The sequence below is a fragment of the Meleagris gallopavo genome, chromosome 1 (assembly GCF_000146605.3).
Source record: "Meleagris gallopavo isolate NT-WF06-2002-E0010 breed Aviagen turkey brand Nicholas breeding stock chromosome 1, Turkey_5.1, whole genome shotgun sequence".
In the NCBI taxonomy this organism is placed as follows: Eukaryota; Metazoa; Chordata; class Aves; order Galliformes; family Phasianidae; genus Meleagris; species Meleagris gallopavo.
Window position 1 is genome coordinate 85,182,109 of NC_015011.2, and position 11,340 is coordinate 85,193,448.

Consider the following 11,340-nt stretch of genomic DNA (forward strand, 5'->3'; position numbering starts at 1 on the left):
TGTTCCACATGAGTCTCTCCCAAAGGATGCCCTCCTTCCTGAATTGATCCCAGTTGGGCTTCCCACAGGCAGGAGCTCCCCCAGCCCTCCTGTCCCACCATGAGCTGTTCTCTACATACTACAGCTCTGGGCTGAGGTGCTCCTGTGGGTGTTCTCCATGGACACAGGCCTCCTCCAGGCCCTATCCACCAGCACACTACAGACTCTTCCGTAGCTGAACATGGATATGTGCCCTGCATGGTGCCTGTGGGCTGCAGGGAGACAGCCTGCTCCACTGTGGGCCTCATCTGGACTGCAGTCCCTTTCTTGGATCTGCTTTCCAAGAAACACTCAGCGTGCTCATGGCTCTGACATGGGGCAGCTGATGGGCTCTGCTCATACAAACTAGTCCTGCAGTTCCCCACTACGAATACCTTGTCATGTAAAAGATTCATACCTACACCTCTAACAAATTGGAGCCATAAACTTTTTTTTCTTGCTATCCTTTCCTCAGGGATGCAAAGAGGTTCAGCTTTCCTGGCTGGACCAGGACAGCAGCAGCATGTTGATGCTTGAGCAAAGCCAGAAATGGGGCCAGCAATGCACTCACTTAATTCATTCACTCGTGACATGCAGACAGCTTGGCTCTGCTCTGCCCTGCCCTGCCTATTGTCCTCCCTGGGCACTGCTCAGAGGGCACCTCCACCAGCAGGTGCCAAGCAAATGCTTTGCCCCTGTCCTGCAATGGGACACCTACATTGCTTACCAGTGTTCTTATTTTTGGCTCTGTAGTTGTGGTTGTGCATCTGTCTTCTTGTCTCTGGGAAGCAATGCAACGCTACCTGTAGCCTTATTACACAGTGATGTTTCGGGAAGAGTCAGAGAAAGTGAAGGAGCATATTCAGCTTAATTTCTGCTGGTTTGAAGGAAATGCTGTTGGAAGCTTCCTGAGCACTAGGCAGCACGTGCATGGACTGGAGATCCCAAGGGAGATGAGCCTGCTTGCTGGTTGTGCTTCAGGAAGATTGTCCCTGAAGACAAGAGCAAGGAGGGCATCCCTGCCGCAGCCACAAAGCTCTACACCAGCCCCTGCTCACTGACAGCAAGATTCAGGGCATCCCTGACAGATGAAGGTAGGGACGGGCAGAGCAGTAACATGTGGCACACAGAGCTCCAAAGCATTGCAATGCCCAACACAGCCAGGAGGGAAAAGGTGATTGTTTTTCACAGGAACTCCAGTGTAAATAACTCCAACAAGCAGTCTGCCTTCCAAAAAAGATGTTAGCCCTTCAGAGGTGTGATCCTCTTGAGGGCAGCAGCAAAGCAAGTGATGCATTTAAAGCCTGGGTGGTCTGTACAACAGGAGCCTCACCACAGCAGAAAATCACTGTCAGATACTTAGTGGGATGCTTAGCTTCCAGAAACACACAGTGGAGCAAAATGAACTGAAATACAGGCAAATGTACAGCAGCCAGTGGGATGACACATGCCTTTTGAATTATGCAGGTGCTTAAGGAATTTGTGTAACTGCAGATTGTAATTCGTTTTTGTTTGCAGCGCTTTGCATGATTTGATTTTCTTTATATATATTGTGATATCAGAAGCAAGCAATAGGGTCAGCTCTTCTGTGGATGGGGGAACAGCACATCTATCACAGACTTTCCAGAAACCCACTTGAAGATTTTCTGATTATATTACCATTTACCCAGGGCTGATATTCTCTGGGATCATGGAAATTCACTGACACAAAACAGTCTGGGAAGGAACCAGTTCACGGGGAATTTCCCACACAGCAGAGATCACTGATCTTAATGGTCTAATATTACTTCAGAACTCTGAAATGCTGCAGAACAACAGAGCTGCAAATACAGCTAGGTGAGTATCAGGGAGGGAATAAGGTTGTTGCTATATTCCACCTCCTCACAAACAGTAAAATGGATGAGAAAATATTGCCTGAAAGACTAATATTTACAATCATATATTTACATCATACAATTGCCACTTAATTGCCAGAAGTAATTGACCCAAGAATCAAATAGTGTGGTGAGGAAACCACTAGTATTTGCAGTTAGCTGTGTCAGGGTGGGTTAGGTATGCTTAATCAAGTCTCTTCTCAACTGTAACCAGCTACTCGGTGGTGGGAGTAGTGTGGGATAATGCCAGCAGGATAATGCTCAAAGGTCAGATTCACATCCTGTTTGACTTCAGTTTATGTCAAAAAATGAGTTGGGGGAAAGTTTTTATTGGAAACAGAATCACAGCATCTGTCAGTAAACGTCCTCTTCCACCCTGCTCTGTTTCTCCCAGGTGATCGGTTCCTATTCTGCTACAGGGCACGTCCATTGCCAGCTGGACTGTCAGATGTGCTCCAGGAGGATGGCCCATCCATCACACAGGAACACCGTATGTCCTAGGAGAGCTTTAGCAACACCGATGAAACTGATTTTGCTGCTGTAGAGTATGATGAGACGAACTCTGATGGCTTCTGTTGGTGGCTTAATCTCCTTGCAGGCCCAAGCAGGCCTACCACTGAGCTTGCCGGAGTTTTGTCTTCTCTGGCAGCACCAACTTTTGGCAGGCTGGATAACACCTTTTTCCTGACACGTGCTCTGGAAGGAGGCAGCATTGAGCTGCTGCCCAACCTCCTGCCCACGAGCAGAGGGGACATAGAGTGATGCACATTATGGGGCTGATTCAACAGTGCCCAAACTTTTGAAACCAACACCCCCAATTCCTGCTGCACTACAGATGGCAAGTAGCCAAAGCCAGCCCTGTACTCCAACATCAGGACCCAGGTAAATAATATTCGGTTGTGGTTTTTTTTTCTTTTCCATACAACCTTGAAAACAGGAAAGTCTCCTCTCCTTCCCTCCCTCCTACCTTCACAGCAGCAATATCCCTCTCTGCAGCTGCACGCCAGGCAATGCATTTGGGTGGCAGATCCCTCTGCAGTGGGTGTCTCAGCACAGCAGCACTGGGGGATCTTCCTGCTGTCAGCAGGAACTGCATTTTATCTAGATTCAATCTATGGATCTTAATATAGACCTTTGTTACGTGAGATTGAGCACTGTTCCTGTGAAAGCGCAGCCTTTTGGAACAACGTTTCAATGAATTTATTATAAGAGCACTCATCAAATTGCAAAGGGGGGGGGTCTATTTTAGGAATCAAAACCGAACTCATGGTATTTAGCAGCCTTACGGGATTTAAAAACAAGAGATAAAAGTAAGGAACTGGGCTTCAATAAGCACAAATAACCTCAGTGGGATGCATGCCTGCTCCCTGTGGCTGCTACAGACAGCCCAACCAAGTGGCTTTACGAAGCAGGCCCTGTAAGCCAAGCTGACTCTGTAGGGCAGAGACAAAACGCAATGGAACTGTTTACGGAAGTAACGTGTCACAGAAGACAGAGCGAGGGCACGCATAACAACCTGCCTTCATCTTCACACCGGCAGGACTCTTTGTTCAAAGGAAAGGAATTAAAAAAAAAAAACAACAATTAATTAGTTGTGCAAAGGTCTCCCGATGACAGCGCGGTCTGAATGCCACCGCCGCGAGGCTGGCTGGACGCCAGGCACCGATTCTTTTTTTCCTGTTCCGTCCCGAATCCGAGGAAAACTCTTCTCCCTCAGCTGCTGCACTGCCGGCAGGCGGGGAGCTCGGAGCCGGAGCTTACCTCCTCTCCCCACGAGATGGCGCGGGGACGCCCGGCCTGGGCTTCCTTTCCTCCCGCATCCCGTCCGCCGGAATCACCCACGCGCCGCTGTTTTGCTCTGCCACCGTGCAGAGGCAGCTGTGCAGCAGAGCTGACATGCCACCCAACAGAAAGCAGAGGGCATTCATTCTCTTTAGATGTAAGCAAAAGCTCAGATGCCTAATGCCTTCCTTGCATGGAAAAAGAAAGAAACGCATGCACTCACGAGTATTCTCCAGCTGTTAATCTGTGAAAATAGAAGTTCCTCCTTGTTCCCCAGTCAGGACAGGAAAAAGCAGCTCAGTGTAAGCTTGTGTTAGTGGGTGTATGGTGGTGGTGGACTGATGGTTGGACAAGATTATCTTAGAGGTCTTTCTCAATTGTAATAACTCTATGGTTCCATGATGCTGTACATACGTACAAGAAGAGGTAAGAAGGACTGACATATTTCATACAAGAAATGTAATTTTTCGGGAGTGAGGACCTCTGATATAAAAATTATAACAAAACAGCTTGGCACAAAAATCAACATTTGCTTAACTCAACAAACTGAGATCCAGGTAGCTGAGAAAAACTCACACTCCCCTATTAAAACCAGAAAAGGAATCAGGCTCACAGTGATGGCTGAACTCTCCTGCTGCAGATTTTACAACATGACCATTTCTTTGCTTCACATCTGTGCTGCTCTCAACTGTGTCAAAATCATATAGCCTAAGGAATCCATGTCCTTATAGTGAAAACATAAAATATATATGCACGGTATTAAATTTGCATTAGCTTTGTTCAGTCTTCAACACAAGAGCTTGGAGGTATTGTTGTGTTGAAGAGCAAACACCCGTTTTGGTAGTTAAGGAGTATGAATGTTAATTCCCTCTCTGATACTCACCTAGCTTGAAACTTAGCCATGCTGCTTAGGCTGCAGTTTCCTTACTTGAGAAGCAGGGAGGAAGCAGAGGTATGTATGCCTTGCAGGGGGATCTTAAATTGTTAATAGCTGAACCCTGCTTTGAATGTGTAAGGTTGAATGCTTAATGGCTCCACATTTTTAAAACCCACTTCTTTTTCAAGAAGTTGGAGATCTTTTTAGTGTTTCACCTTCTTTTCCCTAGGTCATACTTCTGACAGGCAGTGAAGCTGTTCCCAGTGGACAGGATGAAGGGACAGCAAATGGCAGCACATAAGTGTAGAGCACCCATGTAGAACGGAGCACTGATGCATCCCACCCCATGTGCATGGCAAGCAGTGGCCCCTGCAGTGTACTGCGGAGGAAACAGCAGACATTCCCTCATGATTCAGCCCAACAAGTGGTCAGTGTTACACTACAGGAACACGCATGCATTCCTGACCTCCTCTGTCAATCACGCAAGATGATTAATGATCACTGTAAGGACCAGGATAGAAACAGTTCTAGCAAACACCAGTTTTCCTCCTATCTGTACTGTATGGATCTGTACCTTTGCGCAAACTGAGGCTACTTCTGGAATTTCCTAGAGATGCTAGCCAAAACTACCAAAATCCTCATGCCAGGCAGCATTGCCAATGAAAGGTGCTGCCATCTCCCCTTGGTGATCTGGAGGTCTTTTCTTTCCCCTCTTCTGGAGCATCTGGTACACCAGTGCCTTGTTTGCCTCCCACATCCTGACAGAACCATAGCTGAGTGTACTTGATGATACTCAAGGAAGAAGCACCACCATACATCCAGAGCGCTTAACCCTGGCCATTGCTCTTTGTCTCTCAAGCTACTGAAGAGATGAACATCTCAGGTCCACCCAAGACAGGCAGACAGAAAACTATGCATCCAGCTATCACTACACAGTGGAAAGGCTCAAGAACAGAAATAAAGGCTTGTGCTGATTTGACACGCAACAAAATAGTCTAACATAGAGCATCCTGCTCTTAACTGGTGCACAGGGAGCCTGAATGAAAAGTAACTGAGCTTTTGTATAACCTCAGTGAAGCTGGTGTAGGACTGCAGCCTTTCACCTTCTCTAGCATATGTGGCAGAGATCTCTTTTCTTCTTCAGTAATTAGAAGTGAGGCCTCAGAATAAAAAGCAAGCAGTATAAAACAGCTGCAGCTTCTGATGTCAGATGTGCATAACCAAGAGCATGGGGAAAGAAAGCAAGAGCACATTGCATATGAATAATAGCAGGTCTCTGTGAAGTCATAGGAGCAGTCAGTTGGTGAATTAACAATTTTAGCATCTGTTTCCACCAAACTGACTCTCCTGAGGAAAAGAGAAATAAAAGTGTTGTGAATTTTTTTTCTTTCCTGAGGGAGACACCCTCTGTAACTCTGTAATGGAGTCTTTAGTATTAAAGAAAGTATTGAACTATAAGTGTAATGTTGATTTTCATGATCTCTTCCATACAACAAGCGGTTCTCCAAAGCACCAGAATCTGATCACTGGAGAACTGCAGTCCAAGATGGCAAAAATATATCTATTAGGTTGAATGACTGACATGACTGGTTTCACATACTCATGATACCAGGCTGTAGGAGTTTGGTATACTCGTGCCTGTAGAAATGGAGTTGCATGCGAGCAAGTAGAGAAGTAGAAAATTTAATCTTTGTCCTTTCTTTCTGAAGTCACCAAAAGGTCAGTGTTTTTATTAAGTCTGGTTTCAACACATCAAAACACATCAGTTTCTTTTAAGCTGAGATTTTAAATTCATTCTGGTCTTCTGATTATTGAAAATAATAATAAAAAAAAGCCACTTTAAATTTGACATTTCTGTCACAAAAAAGGTCATCAGTCTAATAATTTATCAGCCTATTTCATTTTCCATCTGTGGGACATGTAGGACATGAAACTTCTAATTTGGAGAAATTAAGGTCATTTTAAGTCACTAGTTCAATTTACTGAGCTTTAGGCAAGACAGCTCTCGAAGGGGAGGAAGCACTTTGTAGTCACTGATGTTGATTGTCATTGCAAGTTAACAGGTCAACTGCAGTAAATTAATAAAATATAAGCAGCCCCTGAGGTCTCTGCGGAGAGGAACCTTGGCTTGGATATGTCTGAGTACACGTAAACAGAAGCTGCCACAGTATGTAACATTTTGACATTTACGTTACTGTTTCTTATTATGTTTCTCTTGAAAATACTAATTCAGCAACTTGCTGGGACCCAAATCCTGAAAATCATTTAGTTGTCTACTGTAGAATAAATTAATTGGAAGAAAACTGCCTTGAAGTACCACAGAAGGTGTTCCAGTGATCGTTATCTCCACAGAAATTTCAGTTTACTACATATCTCATTCATTTTCTCTCCCATAAGCACACCAAGATGTTTTCAAAGTGCATTCCTTCCAAGAGATTCCACGTGCAGAATCAAGAATCCTATTGAAATTGTGAGGAGCTTTGCTACTGCAAACAACTTCACAGGACAAGTGCTCAGAGCCTACAACTAATGGTTATGAACCTGGACTTAGGTATAAGTACTTAAGGCTCCACTGTACTTAAGTCTCATGCAAAGTGAACCTGCGGTATGCGATCAGAGGATAAATCAGAGCTAATGAAATGACTCTGTAACACTGAGGAGTAGCACAGGGATTTTGAAGGCAGTTTTGGTCAACAGTTATGAAGTTCTGCACCCAAAAGTACACACAGATAATCTACATAAATCTTTTAAACCCTCGCAGTATTCAATTTAAAATGATCTCATATTGAGCTAATGCTTTCCTCTCAATGAAGAGAGCACACTGCTTCTGAGCAGAAGTTGTAGGCAAGCCTCAGACCATCTCTTTCCAGCCAGTCACAATGGATCCAGTCACTAACCAAAGCTTTTATCCTCCTATCTTAGGTGTCCACCTAACAGCCTCTTAGGCTATTTCCAGGACAGAGAAACTGTAAGACCAGATGAATGTGGTAGACCAGATAAAGCGTCAGCATCTCCCATCTTCTGCAAGTTCTCAGAACAAAGATGTCTGAGACTGGTCTAAATCCACTAAGAAACTGGCACTTGTTTCAAAAGCTTGAGACATTCTGAAATGTAACTCAGTTAAGTTATCCCCATCGCACCTTGAAGGATTGTTATTGCTTCTCTCTTACCTACCACATGAGTTCTGGTCAGAAGCTGGATTGGAATAGGCTGGAAAAGCAAAACTTACTGAAGAAAAAGCTGGGAGGCAAAACGTCTTAATGAAGTTTCCTTTTCTAATCCCAGTGGACATTCTCTGTTTTCATCCTAAAAGATCACTCCCCAAAAGATCAAATTACTACACATTTGCTCTTGCAGCAGTTACTCCACAAAGGACAAAATGTTGTCTGGCTTTCCTTTCCTATCTGTACATGTTTGTCCTTTGACTGGGAGCTTCTCTGATCAGAGAGTACTTGGCACACATCTGACATGTACTAGTGATTAATTAATTGTAATCAAAGAGAGACCTGTAGGTACAGACAGATTGCTAACCTCCTTGGAGAAAACATTGCCTTTCTCACATCCAATATCTGCAAATGAAATGAGCCCCAAAACACCACCCTGCTTTTGTCATTGTTCAGCTGGAAAATTTACATTCAGGAGCTAAAGGACGGGAAAGGAAAGTTAAGTTCTTTACCAATGGCTGGCTTTTACTTGAGAGCATTCTCAGAAACCTCTAAGTGATCAGTTTGGGGTTTATCAGTGTGGTTATTGATGGGTGCTGAAGAAAGGAAGTAAATAAAATATGATTTGATATTTCATTAGTAGTGCCAGAGATCACTGCTCATAGCAGAGGCAATGAATATTGCACCTGTTGGAGTGCAAGCAATAAAGGCAAATGAATAGCCTGCTCTGACCTCTAGCCTTCATTACCTAGAACAATATGCTGTTCCCTGTATCTGAAAGCATACTAAGCTTGTGATAGCAGCAACCAGAGGCTGGATTTACATCCACCCAGCCAGAGTTAAATTGATGTGATTCAGCCACCTCCTTCCTTTCTCTCTTGAACATAACCTGTCTTCTAGCTAGACTGCTGCCTTTCCAGTTTGGAATAAGCCACGGTTTTAAAGAAAAAGAACTGTGTGGGTGTAGTGAAATGCTTGGAGGATGTATGCTCTGCCATTTAGATTTTTTCCCCTAATAAAGAACGCATGTAAGAAAGATGCCAGAATTCAAAGCACAAACTCAGTGTGCAGCTGATCTTTCAGATAACCAGGTAAAAAGGAAGAAGGTAAGGCTCTGGTTTCCAGACTAATTCCAAGCAGTCAGAAGTCAAAAATCCAAATAGCTTAATAGTAACAAATATTAGCATTGAAGTGATATTCCTGTATAGGGAATGCAGCAAATCTTGCAGTTTACAGTGGCATAAATAAGATCAGACTTTGACCCCTGTGTGTGCATGTAACCAATCAGTGAGCTACACTGTGAACAAGAAGCCATTTCCTTGTATTTGATACTTGAGAACGTTATGAAAAAATGTTATGCCTTGTATAAAACATAGTGCACAGGCTGGTGCCACTGCAGCTTGAAGGAAAGGCTATATTCAACACATTATTAATAGGAACTTTATTTTTCTCCTGGCATCTAGTTTTTCAATTAAAAAGAAGAGCATCTGGAAAACAGTGTGTTGGTTGTGCATCTGGTGTGAGTGAAAAAAGTTACTTCCCAGCTCTGGCCTTGCACAGGGTGTCTACATTTGTGTCTGATGGGGCCAATAGTCAGTTTCAGTCAGAACTACATGGGGAAAAGGTGACCTTTTGAGTCTACTGAACTATACCAACGGATGTATACTGAAAGATACACAGATATCACAGATACACAGTCCAGAGATTCCCATCACCCATTTTGAAAGCTGACCAGTCTCTGCTGGCCTTTGCTTGCTGGGCTTTGCCCTCGCTCTACTCCTCTCTTGGCCGCCTCCATCCAAAGAACAAACAACTCACATCACTGTGCCTGCCTGACCTAATTAGTGCTGCACAGCAGTTGTGGATGGAAATTGATTCTCTCATTGACTTGGTTGCTCACCCGCACACACCTTCTCAGGATGTATTCCAGTGCTACAGAGGAAAGACTGGACATGATGGCAATGTCAGTTCTGAGCATGAAGAAACGAAACAGTTCCTTGCTTGAGCCTATTGAGGAGTTACTGCGTGGGTGGGAACATTACCAAGGTGCTGCACAAATGGCAGAGCCCTTCCTAGAAACTCAGGATTTATTTTAGACACAAGATTTTCCACCATGTCATGAGTTCAGATCTGTAGTTACTCCATTAGTATGCTGCTTTCAGCTTTACTTTACCTTCTAATTCACAGCAGAACAGAGCTTCTGGTAGTTATCAACAACTACATGGGGTACCCAAAGATGCTCGGTAGCATCAAGTTTATTACATTCATCATTGTGGGAGACACAAGTAAACTTGTTCAGATACGAAGAGTTCAATCATGATCCCTGTAGGCATATATGAGCTATGACCACGGAGCTCCATGATGTACCAGCAATGGTTCCACCTTCCTCCCAGACTCTTCCCTGAACAACAAGTGGTCCATGAAAGACGTTAAGTCAATGTGAATGTTTTTGGTTGTGAATAAAACCTACCTACAGGAAAAACAATGTTCAGCATTACTCTCAAATCACTTAGCCATTTATGAAACTGTTGATCTAACCAAACAGAACCCCTCACTAGATTGTAGATAAAGAAGATGACCTCCCTCCAAAAGCATAATAATGGTTTATTATTTACTTTTAGAGTGCAAATTGCAGTCGGGATATCTAACTCATGGAGATTTTCAAGGAAACTCAGCATTTCTGTGCCTTTTGGAAATTTCCCTCACAATTTGTAACTAAGAGCTTAGACAGTGAGAAAAGGAGAAGTGTCACGATCATCTGGATAAGTGAACTAAATGGTCCATCTTACTTCGGCACCTCTGCACAAATTAGCCTGAGAAGACTGGTTTCGGGTCCCTTGTGAATAACACCTTTATTCTACAAAGCAGGAATAATGACAGTGCCTAGTCTTACATATCACTTACAATCTATAGCACTCAAAGTACTTAACTAAGTACAGGAGTAATCCTTTGTATGACCCATTCAGCTATGGAGGCAGGAGTTCACAATTCATTCTCAAAAGAGGGGAGTAGAAGTAGCAGCAATTTCTTTTTTCTTTTTCTTTTTCTTTTTCTTTTTTTTTTCCAATGTAAATGAAATTGTCATTAGACTATGTTGATGCAGGTCTCAACATTGATAAAAAATGGTCACTGTGGCAGACCCCGAGGCTGGGGAATGCGCATAAGCACATAATTAAAACCAGGAGTGAGCCCTTTACTGCTGCTTTCACCAAAGGTGAATGTCCAGCATATTTGAAGTGCTGCTTTGAACCGTTTCCACTGAATCCAGACCAAGAGAGAAGAAAACATCTGGCTCAGGATAGCTTTGCAACCTGCCCTCAGATATATAAATCTCAAGGCACCCCACCTAATTGCAGTTTCAAGAGCAAAATATTGGAGGAAGTAGCTTTAGAAAATATTGCCATCACTGCTGCCACATAGATATTTATGAGCTCATCTCTATCTGCAGGGTCAATACTTCCACCTAGAGGTGGCTTTCCGTAAGAATGTCAGATTTATGTTGATTTTTCTGTTGAGACGTTCTGCAAAAATGAATGGACTGGAGACTGGAGAAGGTTCATGTATGAAGTCAATTATCCATGTTTGGCAGGAGTTCTTCCTTTTTTTTTCTTTTTTTCTTTTTTTC